The sequence below is a fragment of the Melospiza melodia genome, unplaced genomic scaffold (genome assembly GCF_035770615.1).
Source record: "Melospiza melodia melodia isolate bMelMel2 unplaced genomic scaffold, bMelMel2.pri scaffold_138, whole genome shotgun sequence".
In the NCBI taxonomy this organism is placed as follows: Eukaryota; Metazoa; Chordata; class Aves; order Passeriformes; family Passerellidae; genus Melospiza; species Melospiza melodia.
Window position 1 is genome coordinate 328,374 of NW_026948509.1, and position 25,245 is coordinate 353,618.

Genomic DNA, 25,245 nt, shown 5'->3' on the forward strand with positions numbered 1-25,245 from the left:
GCGCCGGCCCGGGCGGTGCCGGCCGCTCCGTCCGCTCCGGGCGCGGGGCTCGGGCGCCGCCGGTAGCCCCGGGCCCGGTGCCGGCCCCGCCGGGCAGGGGCAGCGGGCGGGGCTCCCCGGGGCGGCGCCGGCCCCGCGTGCCGGAGCAGCCGCCACAGGAGCCGCTTTCCTGCCGGGAGCCGCGCTCCGTCCGGGGCCGGCAGCGAGCGCGGGGTTCGGCCGCTCCAAGTTCGGCGGTGCCGTGGCTCGGAGGCGCTTTGGAGGCGTTGATGGCATCGCTGGGTTCGGTTTGCAGCGGGTGTCCGCTAAGGGATATGGTGTTCTTCCTGAGCGGCACGGTTCTCGGTGCCGGTAGAGATGATAAAGGTTCGTTTCGGATTGGGTTTTGTAGTCGGATATGAAATAAACAGGGCCAGGAGACTTCTTCTCCTGTGTAATGCCTTTATTAAAAAGTGATCAGCTCAGGATTGGGCGGCTCGACGGGTCTGCAGCGTCCGTCGTCTCCGAGGGCGACTCAGAGGAGGAGGATATGCGCAGCTCTGTCCACCAGGGGCAGAGCTGGGGATCAGATCCTCTTGGGAGCCTTTTTGGGTCTCCTGATCCCATAAGATGGTGTCAGATGTTGGTTTCTCTCACTCAGTCGGCCTGGTCTCAGCTCCGGGGTCAACTCCCATGGTCAGGGCGAGAGGGTCCGAAGGTGTTCTGCGTCTCTGCAGGCTCAGCACTCGGTTCCTCACGTCCAGACATCACTCTAGTCTCTCAACTCTTAGGTGGCTCGTTGTTTTTGGGGTTTCTCCATGAGTTTGGAGATGGGGGTCTCACAAAGCATTCTGGTCTTGCGAGTCACTTTGCATAACCCCCCCCCCACCTTCTCAGGTGTCTTCACTATTCTGGGAAAGGTACAACTTAGCTTCGGGCAAGGTCCCCACCCAGGAGAAGGGCCATTACCTCGCCCCGGCCAGGGCTTTTACTAATACAAAAACAACCATTAACGACAACGACCCGTGATTACAATAACAAAACACACAGAACTTGGGCAGGGCCAGTGGTCTGGCTGCCTTTTTGAAACTTTTTCTCATAAAAAATATTAACCGAGTTTTTGTTCATAACAGGATATATATTTTTTTGCCGGGGTATTATGTTTAGAAGGGCGCGCAATGGTTTTTACGGGTCGTAGCGCGAAGCAGCGGTTCGCATTTTAATTCTGTTGCGGTGGCTTTTATTAGCGTGAGTGTGTAGTGTTTGTTTTGGGGGGCTTGGGGTAGCGTCGTGTCGTTCATAGCAGCGGGTTTTTAATCTCGATAATTGCATGTGTGTTTATCGTCTTCCAGGGCTTTTATTTGTTTGGTTTGTTTGATTGTAGTGTATGTTTTATGGTTACGGGTAATTTGGGGGACATTGTTTATGGTTACGTTTGTCTTTAGTCTTTGTGTTTGTTTCTAGGTGGTATTTTTATTTTGATAGCTTGAGGCACTATGGGTTTATTCAGTGGGGAATAATTTTTTTGTTGCAGATTTATCTGTTTTTTGGTATTATTCTTGTTGTTGGTTTCTTTATTTTCCTTTGTTGTTGTTGTTGTTGTCTTTTAATGTATTTGCGTATTGTTTATCAGGGTTTTTTTTGGAAACATGGGTATTTATATGGTGGGTTTTTAAAGTATTTATTTATTTGGGTAGTTAATTTCTTAGTTTTTAGTGGTTGAGATGTTTTTCCATTTTGTTAATTAGTTCAGGTTTTAAAGTTATTTTTACAGAGGATTGTTTATTCTTTGAGTTAGTGTAGAGGTAGAATTTTGTTGTTTTTTATTTTTTTTTAGTAACGTCGTTCAGGGTGAGTGGCACTGTCTTGAGTTTAGTAGATTGGTTTGACTTTTTTTTAGTACTTTTTGTAATTTTCTGTGTGTGTTTCTATAGGATTTTCTTTTATTTTGGTTCCATTTTTCTGTCGTGATGAGAATTGTTATTGAAAAGAGTGTTCTTTGTTTTTTCGCTGACACTTGTTTGGGTGTTGGAGGTATCTTGATGTTTTTGGAAGATATTGGTGGGAATTTGATGCTGTTTGTTCTGTCATTTCATTTAGGAATTGGATTTTAAATATGCAATTATGACTCTAACTATATTGAAACAAAAGAAATAGATGTGTAGCAATGGGAATGGGCCAATTTTATTTTTATATATTCGGTCAATTTTTAAAATTTAACATGTAACATAAGTCATTATATGTTACAATAAGTTACTCTAATTTTAATAGAGTATTGTGTATGTTTATAGATATATGAATAGAGAATATAAATGTAAATACAACCCAAACAAAAATACAAATATATAAATGTATTGCAACTATATGCAGATATATCAAAAATTAATAATAAATTGTAAATGTAAAATAACATGAATTGTAAAGTATATAATACACGTAATACTGCATATATTTTATTAAATATATTATAGGAAATGGATATAAAATAGATATAAATATGTATGTGATATATGTATCTATCTATCTATCTATATCTATCATTTGTTGTATATTATGATAAATATAAATATAAAAAAAATTTAGGTAGTTTAAAATAATGGATGGTTTTGTTTTTTCTTTGCCAAAGCAGGTGTTTTAGTGTAAAAATTACAAATACAAATAATATAAAGGTAGAAATATAAGTATAGAAATATATCATAAACACATTAAAGATTTATATAAAAATTAGAAATATAAGGAAAAATAAGTTGTAGCAGTAGATATGGTAAATAATTTAAAAAATAATTCCCGTATATTTTTTGAATAAGGTGCATATTATATATAGTTATTAATATAATGCATCAATATAAACTATAAATTTATATAAAATATCAACTATCTATAAGAAGGAATAAAAGCTCTGTGTCACGTGCAGCAGTAGAAAATTTCAGGCTCCCAGGGAATAAATAGTTTTCTTTAAATCATTTTCGTTTTGCAGAGTTTTTTTTTTACTCTCGGGTAGCCTGAAAGTTTCTACTGCTGCTTTTTTATTCTAAAGGTGGAAAGGTAAACCAAGATTAGAAATACAAGAAAGGGGAAAGGAAAGGGAAGGGAAAGGGAAAAGGAAAAGGGAAGGGAAGTGGTGAAAAACAGAGTGAAAAAAGTAAAAAGAGTTGGAAGGAAAAAGAGAGGGCATTCGGGAGGAGCGGTGCTGCCTCAGGTCCTTCCCCGCCCTGGGGCGAAGGACCCGTTTGATGCCCAGGAGGGAGTGCAGGTCCCGGTGGCTCCCGGGGGACGGAGCGGTGGCTGTCAGCCTGAGACTACAACTCCCGGCAGGCCGTGCTACCGACGCGGCGTGTGACGCAACGGCCGACGCGGCACATGAGTGGCTGGCGTGCCAGGCGGTCGCGCGGGGCTGTGCGCGCGCAGCTGCCGGCGCCTCTCCCGCGCGGGACAGCGACGCTGGAGGAGCGCAGCCTCCGTCTGGCCGCCCGCGCGGAGCTGAGCAGCGCGGAAGGAGCGTCCGCCCGGTTCCTCGGCCGCACACAGCGGTGCCGGGGGCGGGGGCGCTGCCGCCCGCCGATGGCGGAGGGCGAGGCGGTGCTTTGCTGCCGCGGGCCGGGAGCTGCAGGAGCCGCCCCGGGCGAGCGGCGCCGGGTGCTCCCGCGGTCCCGGTGGGGCGGCCGCCCTCGGGCTGGCGGAGGCGCCGGAGGAGCCCCCGAGCTGCAGCCGTCTCCCTCGGGCTGCTGCCGGTGCTGCGGGCGGAGGCGGCTCCGCCGCGTGTTGGGCGCTGCGAGCAGGGAGCGCTGCGGTATCGCCGGCATGACGGGGCTGCTGCCTGCGTTAGTGCTCGTGGCTCTTTGTGCCGTGACAGCGGATGGAGCGGCGCTGAGCGGGACACCCAGAGATGGCCGGGAGAATGCCCAGCGCAGGGAGCGGGCGGGCTGTGTGCTTCGGATGGCACAGGTGCGAGCTGCAAAGCCACCCCCCCTTCCGCCCCTGCCCTCCCGAGCCCCAGGGAAAATGCTTTCCAGCATTGTCGAGCTTCTGAAAGACAAAACTTGTGATTTGACACTAGCATCCAGAAAAGGTTTCTGTCTAGATTAGCAAATGCCTAAATTGTTCTTGGTTACATCCCATGACCGGTTTTAGGCAGTGACTTCATACTGCTTTTAGGATTTTCTTGTACACTGGTGAGAAAATAGGCAGGTCTGATAGTGGTTTCACTTTTTTTCTACTTCACGTTCCATAAGATTCTTTTATCCAAGCGATTGTTTTAAAATTCTACTGTAAGCGTTTGTGGTTCACTTTTTTTTTCTTTGCAGCACCCGGGCCTTTTTTTTTTTCTCTAAATCGGGAGTAAATATAGCTGAGTAAAATTACCTTGGTTATCTTCCTTCTTTTTAAACTTAATTGTTTTTATTAATAATTCTATCTGAATATGCAGAAAAAGTGAGTATGTCCTGTAATCTATGCTAGCTTTTCTCGTTTACAGGGTACTCACAAAATATGTCTCCCTTAGTGTCCCACGGAAACATTCTGGGTGCAATCTGAATTAAGGTATGTGTTTTCAAATAAGTAATCAGTTTAGATATTTGCCTGTGTACCTTTTCCTGTAATTCAGAGCTTGTGTTCTGTGGGTTTTATGATAAACCTGTAAAACATGTAAGAATGGTTTTGCAAGTCTGAATCGTTGAAGGCAGCAATAAGTGGATTTAAAGCCTGTTCTTGAGCAGACAAAGGGGAAAAGTGTGACTCTGATGCTGAACTTGTCATTTTTCATTTGACTTGCCTTTAATTATTGAAGAAGAGAGAGAACTAGGAAAAGAAATAGAATTGATTATTGAGCACTCCTAAAAAGCTCACCATGATTCTGTGTAGAGCCAAAGTGAAGGATGATGGAACAGAGCTCTGTGCATTAGAAGGAAATAAACCTGATGTCCACACAGAGTCTTACTAATTTCTGTTTTTAAAATGCAAAATAAGTTTAGGAAGTGTTGGAAGTTAGTATTTTGGGAAAGAAATGGCAGTTCCACAAAACATTCCATTCCATTTAAGAGAGGCCCTTGGACTGATTCATGTTGTAACTGCTGTCACTGCAATCAGTTGGTGGTTCAGCCTTGAAACGTGCACTTGGCCTTCTATAAAGCACTGTTTTGTTTGCCTTTCAGTGCTATGAGTCTTGATAAATTGGAGAAGTGCCCAAGAGAAATTCATCATCCTGAGATACAAAAGGTAGGAAGTGACTTTTTCTGGTTTGGTTCTTTTTCTTTATTGTTTTCTGGAAATAGAAGTAATTAAGTATAGATACTACTGGTTTGTTTCTTCCAGTAGCTGATAATACTAATACCAATAATAATAATAATAATAATAGTAAAGTAATACTACTTCAACTGTCTTTATTTATCCATTGAACTGGCCATTTTAAATCTAAACTTCTAAACACAAATCAAACCATCATCCTTGTAGAATCTTTAATAGGAGTGGGCTAAAGATCCTGGTTTTGTTGACAGGATTTATTGGTTCATGAACAGCAAGAGGTAAGTACAAGCCTAACTACCCTCTAGCTCACAGACCTGCCCGGTGAATAGAGCTTTGTTTTTTTGATGGGCTTGTGATGACTTTGAGATCAATTGCTCATTCATTACAGTAAAAAAAAAAAAATTGTTTTGAGCATGACAGCAAAAATAACTTTAAGCACAACTTAATAATAATAATAGATCACCAATTTTAGTTAATAATTTTATGCTATACTCTTGGGTGAGGGAAGACTCGGACACTCAATATGAGATCAGCAAGCTATGTTTATTGCAGAGAGTATCAGACACTTATACAGCACATAATAAGCTTATGAATATTCTGTAAGCCAAGCGATCTATTGGTTAAACTATACCATCAACTCTTCCTCATTCCTTTGGGCCTACATTCCCTATTTCCCACGTCTCTCTGTCTACTTGTTATCCTACCCAGCTAGGCCCAGGCACACGCTATCTTGCAGGTGCAAAACTCAAAAATACCTGTGTTCGGTACTTTCCCAGCTCCTGGTCGGCTAACGAGCGAATGTCTGCGTGACCTCTGTCATGGAGCCATTTCTCCACACTATACTATCAAAGTTTAAAGGTAAATTATTATATATTAGGAGATGGTGTAAAGTGTATGTTGTAATGTGTAGGATATATACAAAGATACGTACTTGAAAGTCCGTAGAGGAAACAAATTTTTACGCCTTCTGTTTGACTGTTTGTCATATATTTGGTTTTATTTCCCAGGGATCAGTGAATTTTAACTCTGGAGTCCTCTATGCTAAGGATGCTCAGCTTAGAGATGATGAAATGTTCAGTAATGGTGAGTTTTTCACCTTCTCCTTCATTGTTTTGCTCATCTGAATAAAAAAAAAAAAAAAAGGCAAGATTAAAGAAAAAGCAATAGTTTTATTATTTTTACCCTGTTATGTCTGTTTCCTCAGTATTTGCTGCAGCTCTGCTTACCCAAGCTTTGGGTTCCCTCTGTCTCACTGGGAGTTGCCCAATTCAGTTGCATCTGGTGAAATTCACCCTGAGACCTTACAGAACCAGCTCCAACTACGTGAGAGCCATTTGCAGTTCTCTCCAGACACCTGGAGAATGGGCGACATTTCTGAGAATCCGGCGAGCGTGCTTCTATCAAAACTCAGTCTGTGAAATTCCTGGGGAAAACCCTTCTGTGTCCTGAAGGGTTCAAACTCTGGTGAGGATCCAGTTATCAGGTGCTCACCTGGATGGTTCCAGCTCTTAAAGTGAACACTTGTACTCTTGCCCTGTAGTTTACATCTATTGTATTTTTGTTATTTTGCAGGATTTTTTGTCTTTGCAAAATATTGTGCATTTCACTCTTTGGAACCTCTCAGATGGTTCTCTGGTGCAGCACCACCCCATGGGACACTTGGCTGCTGTCCTGAAGGGTTTGGTCGCTAGAATTGTGAATCCTGGAGAGTTTGTGAGTCTTCTGTCCCCAGGGAGGTACCATGCTTTGTTTACTTTTTGTTCTGTTGGTTAGGCGCTGCTTCTCGTTGCAAGTACGAATTTCAAACTGCCCTGTTCTTTTTTTAACTGTTTTCCTGGTTCTCTCCCTACGGCAGGGAAAGACTCTCGTATCCTTGTCATCGGGCTCGGTGCTGTCCAAGAAGATACAGAGACTAAAAAAATCATAAGAAGCAAAATATGACTGCAGGGAAAAGAAGCTGGAGAGAACAGAAGGTGATGTTGTTATCCTTACCCTGTATTAGAAACATCCGCTGTGCTTTGATGCTGGCAGCTGCCAGGGGCTTGTTAGCTCTTTGTAGGCAGGTGTAGGTGTTCACTTGTAGGTTTTTTCTCTGTTCAAGTCAATTCAAACTTTGCTAAGCTTATATTTGCAGATTACTCTCTAGCACAGTCCAGCATGACATTTTTGAATGTTGTAAAAATACCATGTTACTTGGAAATTGCTAATGAAGAGAAGATTTAGGGGAAAATAAGATTTCAGGGTTGGAAGATGTGAGAAGAATTTTGTGGGGACGTTAGACTGAAGTAAAGCACACTTGAAGCTGGACTGGCACGCTGGCAGGTCCCCTATTAAACAGTAGTGCTGAGATTAGCCTGGGGGTTGCCCATTGTTTCTGTAGAAATCAATGTTTCCTGGTCTTCAGAGGTAAGCTGCTTTGAAAAGCTGGAAGGTGCAGCATGCTGACAATCCCCGTGCTTTGGATTAAAAGTAGATTTCAGAAGGGTCCTAAGCTTTTGTCTTTTCCTTGAAGTTGATGTAATCCTGTCGAGGAGTTTTTAATTCTCTGTTGCCATGTCATCCATCAGAGCCCTGTTGTACTAATCTTATACAAGTACAAAACAAAAAATCAGACCCTGTCCCAAGCACTTAGAGGCCAGAACACGATTTCCTCAGGCTGCCATTTGTGTGCCATCGGTACTCACCACGAATTGAGCCCTCTGGCTCTGACAGAGCCCCTGGATGCTGACGGAAGGGGGCTGGTCACAGACCCTGGAGGTGCCTGTCCCCCAGGGAGGGAGAGGCCGAGGCAGTGTGGCCTGCAGGGAGGGTCTGGTCCCCAGAGAGCAGCCGGCGACTCCATGCCTGCCCGGGGCTGCGGGTGCACCCTCGGGGTGGACGCCTGCCCTCAGGTTTCCCCTGGGCACCCGGGGAGGGAACCAGGTCCATCCGTGTGGCAGCTGCAGGGCCTGCAGGCTCTGGGCCCTGGAGCCGAGTGAGCCTGAGCTGCTGCATGCTTGCTGTGAGCGTTGGGGTGAGCGTGCATCACTGCAGGCCTGGGATGGATTGAAATGCGCTGAGGAAAGCAGAGGGAGGGAGGGAAATGCTCTGTTAACATGTGCCAATTCTTCTGTCAGACTCATCACGGCGGGACAGCGTGAAGACTGAAAGTGTAAGAAGATGTGGAGGGAAACAGAGAATCTGACAGGAGCATCGGAGGGACGAGTGCACGAATTTTGCTTTTTGCTTGGATGTAAACTCAGGAGTTGAGAGGAATTTGGGAGTGAGAAGGGACATTTTAGAAGGAGAAGAAGAAAAAGAAGTTGTTGCTACAGTCCTGGCAAAATCTTTTGTTCTAGCTAATAAAAGAAGTTAGTTTAAAAAACAAAAAGGAAAAAATGTAGTGTTTTTTTTTTCCTTCACTATGATATTCATTGGTGGTATATGGTGTGTTGTTTCATTTCTTGGTATTATTAACTCTGTGTAAATTGTTTTTTGAGTGAAGCTGACTTTCTGGATGGGTTGGTTTGTATTTGAGGCAGGATTAATTTCAGTAGGGTTCTTTCATAGATTTCTGATGGGTATTACTGGGATTTTGGTTTTGTTTACTGTATGTATGAACCTAGAGCTTTGGTAGGGCCAGCTGGGCTGCTGGAGTTTTGGGTGTGAATTTATTAGATGGCTTTTGTTAGATGCAGTTTTTAATTTTTGAAATGTTTTTCAATGTAGTGGTTTTAAGGTGGTTTTTAAGAATTCATTGTATTGCTTTATCTTGTTTGTAGTTGGTGTATGATAAGGGATGTGGTGTGAGTTCTTGAACATTATGGTTTTGGTGTTCCTAAGTTCTGATTTCTTTGTGGTTCAATAGCTTTTTTTATTTTTATTTTTTGGGACAGGGGCATTTATATGGTGGGTTTTTATAGGCAATATGTTTTTTAATTTAGGTAGTGATATTTTTTAATATTTTAATAGTTTAGGTTTTTTATTTTCATGGTTTTAATTATTTTTTTTAATTTTTTGAAATAACTTTTATAGATTACATGTTATTATTTGTGCATTAACATAAAGGTAGAGCTTTGGGGACTTTTTTTAGTAATGTTTAGGGTCAGTTGTGCAGTTTTGAGTCTAGTGCGTTGGTTTGATTTAATTTTTAATGGGTGTTTGTTTTTATTAGCAGTTGTGTCATTTTCAGGGTGTGTTTGAGTTTTTTGGGGTTTTTGAGATACTGGTTTAGGAGGAAGTTTATGATGAGCATGTGCGGAGGTTTTGGGCTACTTTATAGTGGGATTTAAAATTTATTTACAGTTAGGTTTATTTGAGTTTTTATTAGGGTTCAGTGACGTTGTGGGATGTTTGTTCCGTTAGTAACAGAAATAGGTTTTGTTTTGCTGTGCTGCGATGGGATGGGCGTGTGCTGCGTGCCGGTGCTGACAAAGGTACAGTATTGTTGTGGCTCTGGTGCGTCGGGTTAATGAACTGACATGGTTTAATGTAGAGATGAAAATAGAAATAAATATACATTTAAAAATAAATATAACATTAGAGTGGTAAACATAAATATAGATAACAGATACATACATAAAACTATAATATATGGTATATAATTGTAACATGTTATCATATAGATAAATGATAGTCTATTTTATATATATATACACAAAGATATATAAATATAGATTGTAAATATAAAAATATTTAAATAGAGTTAAAGTAAATTGGGCAGTTTTATTAGGGTATAGGCTGGGGTTTTTAAATGATAGCAATAAAATATAAATTCAGATATACAAATATATATAGAAATACAAATATCTATACATATTTAATTTAAACAAATATAAGTAAGAAAATATGTATAATACAGAAAATATATATCTATGATTATATTAGAAGGTATTCCCTCTAATATAGATAAAATCTATGCATAAAATAAATAAAAATATCCATATAAATATCATTATAATTTTGAAAAATAAATTTACTTCGTAAATTTTAAATCTGGTTCAAATAAAGGGGTGTCCTTGGTTTTTATTTGGTTAGAGGCAGGAGTTTTATTTTAAATAATATAAGCAATATAGAAATGTGGATCTTAAGATAGAAATATATAATAAATATATAAAGAGAAATTGCTAAACTATGAATATAAATTTAAATATAAATATATGTAAGTAATATGAGGAGTTGTGGCATGGAATATAAATAACATTAAATGGCAATATAAATTATAAATGGGAATATAAATATAAAAATATGTAAATATAGTTTAAAAGAAATGGAATGTTTTGGCTTTTATTTAAGTAGAGGCAGGGTTTTTAATTTGAATATTATACGTGTTCCAGAAGTAAAAATCTTGACGCAGAAATATTTAATCCATATAAAAATATGAATAAAAAAATATAAAAAATATAAATACCTACTCGCATCGGATGTAATATAGAATATAAATTTATTTATAAATTGACATTGGTAAAGATAAATATATAAGTAAGCAATATACATTAATATACATTATAAATACAAATATGAATATAACAATTGAACATTAGGATAAAATCTATTTAAATATTTTTTAAAAGAAAGGGTTCGGTTTTTTTTTATTGTTGTGTTAGAGGCAGGGTTTTTATTTTAAATAGTATGAATGTAGATATTGTTATATATTTCTAAATATTGAGATATACAATCAAGATATAAATATATATATAAACACAAAATATAAATAAATACAAATAATAGGAAGTGATGTAATGAAGAATACAAATAACAGTATACATAAGTATACATTTTAAATGTAAATGTGAATATGAACCTGAAAAATATAATTTTATAAAATATTTAAGTACAGTTTGGAAGAAAGGGGTTCTTTTTGGCATTAATGTGGATGGAGGCAAAGGTTTTATTTTAAATAATCCAAGTGTTACCGAAGTAAAAATCGTAACAGAAATGTATACTTACTATGTGAAAATATTTATAAAAATATACAAATAAATTTAAGTTTTAGGGATATATGCAATATGGAATAGAAATGTATTTATAAAAAGAAATGTATAAATGGACAGTGTACATCAATATACGTTGTAAATAGAAATGTGAATATTAATATGAAAAAATATTTTTAAAAATATTTAAATATTTTTTTTAATAATTTTTTTGTGTTGTGTTGTGTTTTGTTTTGTCTTTTATCCTATTAGATTAGAGGCAGACGGTTTTTTTCCCTCTTCCCGGTTGTTTTGGGGCATTTATTTCAGAGCAGTTTTCGGCGGGGGTCGCCCCTGTTCTTTTTTGCCGCCTTCGCTGCCGCAGCCCCGAGGCGCGCTGCGCCCCCGGCTGGGGCGGGCGGCAGTGCTGCCGCCTTGTGGGCAGAGCGCGGTACTGCAGGCGTGCAGCTAGAGGCGGCCAGCTTGGGAGTGGCGCGTGGGCGATGTCGCGGAGTTTTGTTTGACCTTCTCAGCATGGCGGCGAAAAGGGCGGGGAAGTGGAGGACCGTGTGGGTGTTTAACTGCACTGCCTGCACGGAATACCGACGTCATGGCGGCCCCGACGGATTTTTCTGTGGCGTTTCATGTGTACCCGAGACATGCTGTGGGCTCAGGGGCTCCGCGGGCGGGCGTATTTTGGCGGGTTTGTGAGAGGCATCTGGGTAAACGCCTCGCTGTGCCGGGGTCCTCTCACGTCCGCTTTCCCGCCCTGAGGGAGCCGAGCCGGGCCGAATAGTTCCGAAGAGCCGAAGAGTCGAGTGTGGCCGGAAAGAGCCGAGTTTCCCCGAAGAGCCGAGTGTGGCCGGAAAGAGCCGAGTTTCCCCGAAGAGCCGAGTGTGGCCGGAAAGAGCCGAGTTTCCCCGAAGAGCCGAGTGTGGCCGGAAAAAGCCGAGTTTCCCCGAAGAGCCGAGTGCGGCCGAAAACAGCCGTGTTTCACCGAAGAGCCGAGTGTGGCCGAAAACAGCCGAGTTGAGCCGAAGAGCCCAGTGCGGCCGAAAACAGCCGAGTTTACACCAAGAGCCGATGATAGCCGACTGGAACCGATAGCCGAGTGTAGCCGACTTGAGCCGCATTTAGACAATGTGCCGAATACGACCGAGTTTAGCCGAAGAGCCGAACTGAAACGAGTTTAGACCAAGAGCCGAACCACGCCGAATTCAGCCGAGTTTCATTAAACAGAACCGAACGACGCCGCAGCGCTCTGCATGCAGTGCGCCTGTGCAGACGGCAGGGATCGCTGTGCCTGCAGAGCGCCGGTGCACACGGCAGGGGGCGCTGTATAAAGTATAAAATATCAACTATCTATAAAAAGGAATAAAAGCTCTATGTCATGTGCAGCAGTAGAAAATTTCAGGCTCCCAGGGAATAAATCGTTTTCTTTAAATCATTTTCGTTTTGGAGGTTTTTTTACTCCCAGGTAGCCTGAAAGTTACTACTGCTGCTTTTTTATTCTAAAGCTAGAAAGGAAAACCAAGATTAGAAATGCAGGGAAAGAAAGAAAGAAAAAGAAAAAAAGAAAATAAGGAAAGGAAATGAAAGGAAAAAAGAAGGAAGGAGAGGAAGGAAGGAGAGGAAGGAGAGGAAGGAAGGAAGGAAGGAAGGAAGGAAGGAAGGAAGGAAGGAAGGAAGGAAGGAAGGAAGGAAGGAAGGAAGGAAGGAAGGAAGGAAGGAAGGAAGGAAGGAAGGAAGGAAGGAAGGAAGATAAGAAGATAAAAAAACCCAAAAACCAGGAGGGCAAGGAGAAACCTAGGGGGAAAAAAAATAGAAGAAGAAAAGAAAAGAAAAACCAACAAAAAAAAAAAAAAAAACGAAGATGGGCAAGAAAAATCCCTGAAAACAGACCAGAGGAAAACCCCAAGATGGGCAAGAAAAAAAAATCGCAACAAAAAACCAAGATGGCAAAGAAAAAATCCAGAAAAGGAAAACCCAGGAAAAAAAAAAAAAAAACTGAAAAAAACCCCCAAGGGGGGCAAGGAAAAACCAGAAAAAACACCAAGATGGGCAAGAAGAAACGAAGAAAAAACCCCAAGAAGTGCCAGAAAAAAAGAGAGGCAATAAAGGCCACAAAAACTCAAGACAAAAGAAAACAAAACCAAGACGTGCCAGAAAAAGGTACGAAAATGGTTCTGCCAGGTGCGATCAAGGTGAGCGGGTTCAGTTTCAGGTCCAGGGGATGAACAAGTGTCAGATTAGCTTGGGGCACTGCTGTGCAATGCAGCCGTGACAGGATTTATGTTTAAATATAGTTTAAATAAATTGGGGATTGTTTGGCTTTTATTGGGGTATGGGCTGGAGATTTCATAAAAAATATAAAACTAGAAATGCAAATATATCATATATATGTCGATATCAATAAATATTTAATACATATAAATATAAGTAAAAGAAATCTATTGTGTCAAAAGAATCTATATGTTATTATATAAAAAGGTATTCTCTCCAATATATATAATATCTATAAATATAACAAACGAAAATTACAAATATAGATGTGAATAGAATTATGACAAACAAAATTATTTTTAAACTTTTAAATGTGTTTTAAAGAAAGGGGTGTCTTTGCTTTTTATTTCGTTAGAGGCAGGGGTTTTATTTTAAATAATATAAGTACTATAGAAATGTAAATCGACATACAGAAATATATAATAAATATATAGAGATATAAAGATATAATACCAAACTATGAATAGAAATAGAAATCTATGCAAGTAACATGAAGAGATGCAATATATAATATAATTTTTATTATAGAGTAATATAAATTCTAAATATAAATGCGAATATAAATATGAAAAATATATGATGGGGGCTCGGAGCAGCCCAGGTGTGAGTGTGAGGATAATGGGGTCTCGGAGCAGCCCAGGTATGAGCTGTGAGGATGATGGGGGCTCGGAGCAGCCCAGGTGTGAGTGTGAGGATGATGAGGGGCCGGCTCCTGCCGGGGCGAGGCTGTTTTAGGGGGAGGCTTTGCCTCAGCTCCCTTTTGCACGGAGCTGCTGAGTGGAGGGGTTTATGGGGCGCTCCCGGCGCTGTCTCATGGAAGGACTGCGGGAGCTTCCCACAGGGTCGGGGGCACCACCTGGATCCGCGCTTGGGTACGTGGAGCATCGCTTAAAGGAGGCGCCGAGGGACGAATCTTTGTGCCGGGGAGCAGCAGCCGAACAGGTGAGCCCGTGTGGGTTTGGAGCGGGGAATTTTCTCCTTCCCCTTTGCAATTTCATCTTGCCAGTCCCTCCCCGGATCCCCAGGAACAAAAATGGAGCTTGCGAGGACAAAAGGGATTAAGGAGAAGGAAGCAGCTCCTCTTCTCTTATTGTCTGCGTTTGACCTGAGGGGATCCCTCTTGACTTGTGGTTTTAAGGGTGTTGATTGCAGGAAAAGCTGCCTTTTGCAGGCTGTTGGGGTATCCCGGGGGTGACAGGGAATCCCTGCGTTCTATTCTAAGGGGAATGGGAAAAGTATTCTTGTGGCATTATGGGTTTGATTTGAAGGCAGCCACCCCATTTGCACCACCCTCGGGTTTAAATGGCGGGGGCAGCCCTGGTGTCCCTCCTTTTCAAGGGTTTGAATGGAGGTCGAAATCGCCCTTTCCCATCAGTCGAAGGCTTTCATTTGGGGAGCGCCCCTACTTTTCTGCTCTTCTAGGGGGTGAAATTTTAGGGGAGAACACATTTCTTTGCCCTTGTTGAAGTGAGGTGCGCCCCGTCTGCGGTTTCGGGGTTGGCTTGCGGGAAGCCGCAGCTCCGGCAGCGTTTGCAGGGCTGCAATGGGGCTGTGCCGCTGCATTGGAGGGCGCTCCTCGTGCCCGCGGCCCGGCCCGGAACGTTCCCGCTCGGGAGCGCTGCTGGCACGGCCCGGGCAGCTGCCGGGGCGCACGGGGGATTCGGCGCGGCCGGGCCGGCCGAGGGCGGCAGTGGCGGAGCCGCGCCGGTGCGAGCCGTGCGGAGCCGAGCGGAGCCGGGCCGGGCCGGCCAAGGGCGGCAGAGGCGGCGCGGGCGCTGCTGCGCCGGCCCGGGCGGTGCCGGCCGCTCCGTCCGCTCCGGGCGCGGGGCTCGGGCGCCGCCGGTAGCCCCGGGCCCGGTGCCGGCCCCGCCGGGCAGGGGCAGCGGGCGGGGCTCCCCGGGACGGCGCCGGCCCCGCGTGCCGGAGCAGCCGCCGCAGGAGCCGCTTTCCTGCCGGGAGCCGCGCTCCGTCCGGGGCCGGCAGCGAGCGCGGGGTTCGGCCGCTCCAAGTTCGGCGGTGCCGTGGCTCGGAGGCGCTTTGGAGGCGTTGATGGCATCGCTGGGTTCGGTTTGCAGCGGGTGTCCGCTAAGGGATACGGTGTTCTTCCTGAGTGGGCACGGTTCTCGGTGCCGGTAGGGATGATAATGGTTTGTTTTGGATTGAGTTTTGTAGTCGGATATATATTTTTTTGCCGGGGTATTATGTTTAGAAGGGCGCGCAATGTTTTTTACGGGTCGTAGCGCGAAGCAGCGGTTCGCATTTTAATTCTGTTGCGGTGGCTTTTATTAGCGTGAGTGTGTAGTGTTTGTTTTGGGGGGCTTGGGGAAGCGTCCTGTCCTTCATAGCAGCGGGTTTTTAATCTCGATAATTGCATGTGTGTTTATCGTCTTCCAGGGCTTTTATTTGTTTGGTTTGTTTGATTGTAGTGTATGTTTTATGGTTACGGGTAATTTGGGGGACATTGTTTATGGTTACGTTTGTCTTTAGTCTTTGTGTTTGTTTCTAGGTGGTATTTTTATTTTGATAGCTTGAGGCACTATGGGTTTATTCAGTTGGGAATAAGTTTTTTGTTGCAGATTTCAGTTTATTTGGTTTTTGGTATTATTCTTGTTGTTGCTTTCTTTATTTTCCTTTTTTGTTGTTGTTGTTGTTGTTGTCTTTTAATGTATTTGCGTATTGTTTATCAGGGGTTTTTTTGGGTATTTATATGGTGGGTTTTTAAAGTATTTATTTATTTGGGTAGTTAATTTCTTAGTTTTTAGTGGTTGAGATGTTTTTCCATTTTGTTAATTAGTTCAGGTTTTAAAGTTATTTTTACAGAGGATTGTTTATTCCTTGAGTTAGTGTAGAGGTAGAATTTTGTTGTTTTTTATTTTTTTTAGTAACGTCGTTCAGGGTCAGTGGCACTGTCTTGAGTTTAGTAGATTGGTTTGACTTTTTTTTAGTACTTTTTGTAATTTGCTGTGTGTGTTTCTATAGGATTTTCTTTTATTTTGGTTCCATTTTTCTGTCGTGATGAGAATTGTTATTGAAAAGAGTGTTCTTTGTTTTTTCGCTGACACTTGTTTGGCTGTTGGAGGTATCTTGATGTTTTTGGAAGATATTGGTGGGAATTTGATGCTGTTTGTTCTGTCATTTCATTTAGGAATTGGATTTTAAATATGCAGTTATGACTCTAACTGTATTGAAACAAAAGAAATAGATGTGTAGCAATGGGAATGAGCCAATTTTATTTTTATATATTCGGTCAATTTTTAAAATTTAACATGTAACATGAGTCATTATATGTTACAATAAGTTATTCTAATTTTAATAGAGTATTGTGTATGTTTATAGATATATGAATAGAGAATATAAATGTAAATACAACCCAAACAAAAATACAAATATATAAATGTATTGCAACTATATGCAGATATATCAAAAATTAATAATAAATTGTAAATATAAAATAACATAAATTGATACAATATATAATACAAGTGATACTGCATATATTTTATGAAAAATATTATAGGAAATGGATATAAAATAGATATAAATACGGATGTGATATATCTATCTATCTATCTATCTCTATCTATCATTTGTTGTATATTATGATAAATACAAATATAAAAAAACATTTAGGTAGTTTAAAATAATGGATGGTTTTGTTTTTTCTTTGCCGAAGCAGGGGTTTTCGTGTAAAAATTACAAATACAAATAATATAAAGGTAGAAATATGAGTATAGAAATATATCATAAACACGTTAAAGATTTATATAAAAATTAGAAATATAAGGAAAAATAAGTTGTAGCAGTAGATATGGTAAATAATTTAAAAAATATTTCCCGTATATTTTTTGAATAAGGTGCATATTATATATAGTTATTAATACAATACATCAATATAAACGATAAATATATATAAAATATCAACTATCTATAAGAAGGAATAAAAGCTCTGTGTCACGTGCAGCAGTAGAAAATTTCAGGCTCCCAGGGAATAAATAGTTTTCTTTAAATCATTTTCGTTTTGGATTTTTTTTTTTTTACTCCCGGGTAGCCTGAAAGTTTCTACTGCTGCTTTTTTATTCTAAAGGTGGAAAGGAAAACCAAGATCAGAAATACAAGAAAGGGGAAGGGGAAGGGAAGGAAGGGAAGCAGGAGAGGAAGAGGGAAGGGAAGTGGTGAAAAACAGGGTGAAAAAAGTAAAAAGAGTTGGAGGGAAAAAGAGAGGGCATTGGGGAGGAGCGGTGCTGCCTCAGGTCCTTCCCCGCCCTGGGGCGAAGGAGCCGTTTGATGCCCAGGAGGGAGTGCAGGTCCCGGTGGCTCCCGGGGGACGGAGCGGTGGCTGTCAGCCCGAGACTCCAACTCCCGGCAGGCCGTGCTGCCGGCGCGGCGTGTGACGCAACGGCTATCGCGGCACATGAGTGGCTGTCAGCCCGAGACTCCAACTCCCGGCAGGCCCTGCTGCTGGCGCGGCGTGTGACGCAACGGGCGACGCGGCCCGGCATTTTTCTCTAAATCGGCAGTAAATACAGCTGAGTAAAATGAGCTTGGTTTTCTTCCTTCTTTTGTAACTGAACTGTTTTTATTAAAAATCCTATTTGAATATGTAGAAAAAGTGGGGATGTCCTGTAATATATCGTAGCTTTTCTTGTTTACAGGGTACTGAGAAAATACGTCTCCCTTAGAGTCCCGCGGAAAGGTTCTCAGTGCGCTCTCTATCAAGGTATGTATTTACAAATAAGTGATCCCTTTAGATATTTGCCTGTGTACCTTTTCCTGTAATTCAGAGCTTGCGTTCTGTGGGTTTTATGATAAACCTGTAAAACATGTAAAAATGGTTTTGCAAGTCTTAAACCTTGAAGGCAGCAATAAGTGGATTTAGAGCCTGTTGTTGACCAGACAAAGGGGAAAAGTGTGACTTTGATGCTGAACTTGTCATTTTTCATTTGACTTGTCTTGAATGATTTAGGAATAGAGAGAACTAGAAAAAGAGAGAAATAGAATTGGTTCTTGAGCACTCCTCAACTGCTCACCATGATCCAGTGTAGAGCCAAAGGGAAGGGTGATGGAACAGAGCTCTGAGCTTTGGAAGGAAATAAATTTAAACCTGACCTCCTCACAGAGTCTCACTAACTTCTTTTGTTTTAAAATACAAAATACGATTAGGAAGTGTTGGAAGTTAGTGTTTTGGGAAAGAAACGGCAGTTCCACAGAACATTCCATTTCACAGAGGCTCTGGGAACGATTCATGTTGTAAGTGCTGTCACTGCAATCAGTTAGTGGTTCAGCCTTGAAACGTGCACTTGGCCTTCTATAAAGCACTGTTTTGTTTGCCTTTCAGTGCTATGAGTCTTGATAAATTGGAGAAGAGCCCAAGAGAAATTTTTCATCCCTTGATATAAAAGGTAGGAAGTGACTTTTTTTGGTTTGGTTCTTTTTCTTTATTATTTTCTGGAAATAAAAGTAATTAAGTATAGGTACTACTGGTTTGTTTCTTCCAGTAGCAGGTGATAACAATAGCAGTAGTACTAGTAAAAATAATAATAGAAATAATAATAATAGTAATGTAATACTACGTAAACTGTCTTTATCCATTGAACTGGCCATTTCAAATCAAAACTTCTAAACACAAATCAAACCATCATCCTTGTAGAATCTTTCACAGCAGCGGGCTAAAGATCCTGGTTTTGTTGACAGGATTTATTGGTTCTGGAAGAACAAGAGGGAAGTACAAGCCTAACTACTTCTAGCTCACAGGCCCGTCCGGTGAACCCAGGTTTGTGTTTTGGTGGGCTTGTGATGACTTTGAAATCAATTGCTCATTCCAGTAAAAAAAATTCATGTTTTTTTGAACGTGACAGCAGAAATAACTTTAGGCACCAACTGAATAATAATAGATCACCAGTTTAAGTTAAAAATTCATGCTATACTATCAAAATTTAAAGGTAAATTATTATGTATTAGGTGATGGTATAAAGTGTATGTTCTAATGTGTAATGCAAAGATACATACGTACCTGAAAGTCCTTAGCGGAAACAAATTTTTATGTCTGCTGTTTGATTTTTTACCATACGATATTTGGCTTTATTTCCCAGGGATCGGTGAATTTTAACTTTGGAGTCCCCTATGCTAAGGATGCTCAGCTTACAGGTGATGAAATGTTCAGTAATGGTGAGTTTTTCACCTTCTCTTTAATTGCTATGCTGATCTGAATAAGAAAAAAAAAACAAAAGCAAGAGAAAAAAAAGGATGGTTTATTATTTTTTACGCTGTTATGTTTGTTTCCTCAGTATTTGCTGCAGCTCTGCTTACCCAAGCTTTGGGTTCCTTCTGTCCCACTGGGAGTTGCCCAGTTTGGTTGCATCTGGTGAAATTCACCCTGAGACCTTACAGAACTAGCTCCAACTACGTGAGAGCCATTTGCAGTTCTCTCCAGACACCTGGAGAATGGGTGACGTTTCTGAGGATCCGGCGAGCGTGCTTCTGTCAAAACTCAGTCTGTGAAATTCCTGGGGAAAACCCTTCTGTGTCCTGAAGGGTTCAAACTCTGGTGAGGATCCAGTTATCAGGGGCTCACCTGGATGGTTCCAGCTCCCAAAGGTAACACTTGTACTCTTGCCCTGTAGTTTACATCTATTGTATTTTTGTTATTTTGCAACATTTTTTGTCTTTGCAAAATATTGTGCATTTCACTCTTTGGAACCTCTCAGATGGTTCTTTGGTGCAGCACCACCCCATGGGACACTTGGCTGCTGTCCTGAAGGGTTTGGTCGCTAGAATTGTGAATCCTGGAGAGTTTGTGAGTCTTCTGTCCCCAGGGAGGTGTCGTGCTTTGTTTACTTTTGTTCTGTTGGTTAGGCGCTGCTTCTCGTTGCAAGTATGAATTTCAAACTGCCCTGTTCTTATTTTAACTGTTTTCCTGGTTCTCTCTGTCCGGCAGGGAAAGACTCTCGTATCCTTGTCGTCGGGCTCGGTGCTGTCCAAGAAGATACGGGGACTAAAAAAATCATAAGAAGCAAAATATGACTGCAGGGAAAAGAAGCTGGAGAGAACAGAAGGTGATGTTGTTATCCTTACCCTGTATTAGAAACATCCGCTGTGCTTTGATGCTGGCAGCTGCCAGGGGCTTGTTAGCTCTTTGTAGGCAGGTGTAGGTGTTCACTTGTAGGTTTTATCTCTGGACAAGTCAATTCAAACTTTGCTAAGCTTATATTTGCAGATTGCTCTCTAGCACAGTCCAGCATGACATTTTTGAATGTTGTAAAAATACCATGTTACTTGGAAATTGCTAATGAAGAGAAGCTTTAGGGGAAAATAAGATTTCAGGGTTGGAAGATGTGAGAAGAATTTTGTGGGGACGTTAGACTGAAGTAAAGCACACTTGAAGCTGGACTGGCACGCTGGCAGGTCCCCTATTAAACAGTAGTGCTGAGATTAGCCTGGGGGTTGCCCATTGTTTCTGTAGAAATCAATGTTTCCTGGTCTTGAGAGGGAAGCTGCTTTGAAAAGCTGGAAGGTGCAGCATGCTGACAATCCCCGTGCTTTGGATTAAAAGTAGATTTCAGAAGGGTCCTAAGCTTTTGTCTTTTCCTAGAAGTCGATGTAATCCTATCGAGGAGTGTTTAGTTCTGTGTTGCCATGTCATCCATCAGAGCCCTGTTGTACTAATCTTCATACAAGTACAAAACAAAAAATCAGACCCTGTCCCAAGCACTTAGAGACCAGAACACGATTTCCTCGGGCTGCCATTTGCGTGCCATCGGTACTCACCACGAATTGAGCCCTCTGGCTCTGACAGAGCCCCTGGATGCTGACGGAAGGGGGCTGGTCACAGACCCTGGAGGTGCCTGTCCCCCAGGGAGGGAGAGGACGAGGCAGTGTGGCCTGCAGGGAGGGTGTCGTCCCCAGAGAGCAGCCGGCGACTCCATGCCTGCCCGGGGCTGCGGGTGCCCCCTCGGGGTGGACGCCTGCCCTCAGGTTTCCCTCTGGGCACCCGGGGAGGGAACCAGGTCCATCCGTGTGGCAGCTGCAGGGCCTGCAGGCTCTGGGCCCTGGAGCCGAGTGAGCCTGAGCTGCTGCATGCTTGCTGTGAGCGTTGGGGTGAGCGTGCATCACTGCAGGCCTGGGATGGATTGAAATGCGCTGAGGAAAGCGGAGGGAGGGAGGGAGGGAGAGAGGGAGGGAGGGAGGGAAATGCTCTGTTAACATGTGCCAATTCTTCTGTCAGACTCATCACGGCGGGACAGCGTGAGGACTGAAAGTGTAAGAAGATGTGGAGGGAAACAGAGAATCTGACAGGAGCATCGGAGGGACGAGTGCAGGAATTTTGCTTTTTGCTTGGATGTAAACTCAGGAGTTGAGAGGAATTTGGGAGTGAGAAGGGACATCTCAGAAGGAGAAGAAGAAAAAGAGGTTGTTGTTGTTGTTACAGTCCTGGCAAAATCTTTTGTTCTAGCTAATAAAAGAAGTTAGTTTAAAAAACAAAAAGGAAAAAATGTAGTGTTTTTTTTTTCCTTCACTATGATATTCATTGGTGGTATATGGTGTGTTGTTTCATTTCTTGGTATTATTAACTCTGTGTAAATTGTTTTTTGAGTGAAGCTGACTTTCTGGATGGGTTGGTTTGTATTTGAGGCAGGATTAATTTCAGTAGGGTTCTTTCATAGATTTCTGATGGGTATTACTGGGATTTTGGTTTTGTTTACTGTATGTATAAACCTAGAGCTTTGGTAGGGCCAGCTGGGCTGCTGGAGTTTTGGGTGTGAATTTATTAGATGGCTTTTGTTAGATGCAGTTTTTAATTTTTGAAATGTTTTTCAATGTAGTGGTTTTAAGGTGGTTTTTAAGAATTCATTGTATTGTTTTCTGTTGTTTGTAGTTGGTGTATGATAAGGGATGTGGTGTGACTTTTTGAACATTATGGTTTTGGTGTTCCTAAGTTCTGATTTCTTTGTGGTTCAATATTTTTTTTTATTTTTATTTTTTGGGACAGGGGCATTTATATGGTGGGTTTTTATAGGCAATATGTTTTTTAATTTAGGTAGTGATATTTTTTAATATTTTAATAGTTTAGGTTTTTTATTTTCATGGTTTTAATTATTTTTTTTAATTTTTTGAAATAACTTTTATAGATTACATGTTATTATTTGTGCATTAACATAAAGGTAGAGCTTTGGGGACTTTTTTTAGTAATGTTTAGGGTCAGTTGTGCAGTTTTGAGTCTAGTGCGTTGGTTTGATTTAATTTTTAATGGGTGTTTGTTTTTATTAGCAGTTGTGTCATTTTCAAGGTGTGTTTGAGTTTTTTGGGGTTTTTGAGATACTGGTTTAGGAGGAAGTTTATGATGAGCATGTGCGGAGGTTTTGGGCTACTTTATAGTGGGATTTAAAATTTATTTACAGTTAGGTTTATTTGAGTTTTTATTAGGGTTCAGTGACGTTGTGGGATATTTGTTCCGTTAGTAACAGAAACAGGTTTTGTTTTGCTGTGCTGCGATGGGATGGGCGTGTGCTGCGTGCCGGTGCTGACAAAGGTACAGTATTGTTGTGGCTCTGGTGCGTCGGGTTAATGAACTGACATGGTTTAATGTAGAGATGAAAATAGAAATAAATATACATTTAAAAATAAATATAACATTAGAGTGGTAAACATAAATATAGATAACAGATACATACATAAAACTATAATACATGGTATATAATTGTAACATATTATCATATATGTAAATGATAGTCTATTTTATATATATATATATATATATATACAAAGATATATAAATATAGATTGTAAATATAAAAATATTTAAATAGAGTTAAAGTAAATTGGGTGGTTTTATTAGGTTATAGGCTGGGGTTTTTAAATGATAGCAATAAAATATAAATTCAGATATACAAATATATATAGAAATACAAATATCTATACATATTTAATTTAAAGAAATATAAGTAAGAAAATATATATAATACAGAAAATATATATCTATGATTATATTAGAAGGTATTCTCTCTAATATATATAATATCTATTAATAAAAGTAAATAAAAATATTCATATCAATATCATTATAATTTTGAAAAATAAATTTACTTCCTAAATTTTAAATCTGGTTCAAATAAAGGGGTGTCCTTGGTTTTTATTTGGTTAGAGGCAGGAGTTTTATTTTAAATAATATAAGCAATATAGAAATGTGGATCTTAAGATAGAAATATATAATAAATATATAAAGAGAAATTGCTAAACTATGAATAGAAATTTAAATATAAATATATGTAAGTAATATGAAGAGTTGTAGCATAGAATATAAATAACATTATATGGCATTATAAATTATAAATGGGAATATAAATATAAAAATATGGAAATATAGTTTAAGAGAAAGGGAATGTTTTGACTTCTATTTAAGTAGAGGCAGGGTTTTTATTTTGAATATTGCAAGTGTTCCAGAAGTAAAAATCTTGACGCAGAAATATTTAATCAATATAAAAAATATGAATATAAATATATAAAAAATATAAATACCTACTCACACCGCAGGTAATATAGAATATAAATTTATTTATAAATTGACATTGGTAAAGATAAGTGTATAAGTAAGCAATATACATTAATATACATTATAAATACAAATATGAATATAAAAATTGAACATGAGGATAAAATCTATTTAAATATTGTTTAAAACAAAGGGTTGGGTTTTTTTTATTCTTGTGTTAGAGGCAGGGTTTTTATTTTAAATAATATGAATGTAGATATTATTGTTATATATTTCTAAATATTGAGATATACAATTAAGATATAAATATATATATAAACACAAAATATAAATAAATACAAATAATAGGAAGAGATGTAATGAAGAATACAAATAACAGTATACATAAGTATACATTTTAAATGTAAATGTGAATATGAACCTGAAAAATAGAATTTAAAAGATATTTAAGTACAGTTTTGAAGAAAGGGGTTCTTTTTGGCTTTAATGTGGATGGAGGCAAAGGTTTTATTTTAAATAATCCAAGTGTTACCGAAGTAAAAATCATAACAGAAATGTATACTTACTATGTGAAAATATTTATAAAAATATACAAATAAATTTAAGTTTTAGGGATATATGCAATATGGAATAGAAATGTATTTATAAAAAGAAATGTATAAATGGACAGTGTACATCAATATACGTTGTAAATAGAAATGTGAATATTAATATGAAAAAATATTTTTAAAAATATTTAAATATTTTTTTTAATAATTTTTTTGTGTTGTGTTTTGTTTTGTTTTGTCTTTTATCCTATTAGATTAGAGGCAGACGGTTTTTTTCCCTCTTCCCGGTTGTTTTGGGGCATTTATTTCAGAGCAGTTTTCGGCGGGGGTCGCCCCTGTTCTTTTTTGCCGCCTTCGCTGCCGCAGCCCCGAGGCGCGCTGCGCCCCCGGCTGGGGCGGGCGGCAGTGCTGCCGCCTTGTGGGCAGAGCGCGGTACTGCAGGCGTGCAGCTAGAGGCGGCCAGCTTGGGAGTGGCGCGTGGGCGATGTCGCGGAGTTTTGTTTGACCTTCTCAGCATGGCGGCGAAAAGGGCGGGGAAGTGGAGGACCGTGTGGGTGTTTAACTGCACTGCCTGCACGGAATACCGACGTCATGGCGGCCCCGACGGATTTTTCTGTGGCGTTTCATGTGTACCCGAGACATGCTGTGGGCTCAGGGGCTCCGCGGGCGGGCGTATTTTGGCGGGTTTGTGAGAGGCATCTGGGTAAACGCCTCGCTGTGCCGGGGTCCTCTCACGTCCGCTTTCCCGCCCTGAGGGAGCCGAGCCGGGCCGAATAGTTCCGAAGAGCCGAAGAGTCGAGTGTGGCCGGAAAGAGCC

The 25,245-nt window shown here is 40.7% G+C and overlaps 2 long non-coding RNA genes across 5 annotated transcripts; both read left to right on the top strand.

Annotated features, from left to right (window-relative positions):
* Window positions 1-210: 210 nt before the first annotated feature.
* Window positions 211-22,192, top strand: LOC134433119 (uncharacterized). Of its 4 annotated transcripts, XR_010031489.1 has the most exons (9): window positions 211-366; window positions 18,047-18,111; window positions 18,555-18,641; window positions 18,730-18,793; window positions 19,086-19,164; window positions 19,484-19,559; window positions 19,679-19,988; window positions 20,329-20,446; window positions 21,616-22,192. It is a non-coding gene; the product is annotated as an uncharacterized LOC134433119 (long non-coding RNA). The 4 variants fall into 4 exon arrangements; XR_010031486.1 differs by lacking the exon at window positions 18,555-18,641 and having other exon boundaries at window positions 216-366; window positions 21,616-22,191; XR_010031487.1 differs by lacking the exons at window positions 211-366; window positions 18,555-18,641 and adding an exon at window positions 15,420-15,526 and having other exon boundaries at window positions 21,616-22,191.
* LOC134433102 (uncharacterized) lies at window positions 3,988-9,965 on the top strand. The gene is made up of 5 exons (XR_010031485.1): window positions 3,988-6,303; window positions 6,425-6,684; window positions 6,793-6,956; window positions 7,076-7,193; window positions 8,337-9,965. It is a non-coding gene; the product is annotated as an uncharacterized LOC134433102 (long non-coding RNA).
* Window positions 22,193-25,245: the final 3,053 nt, after the last annotated feature.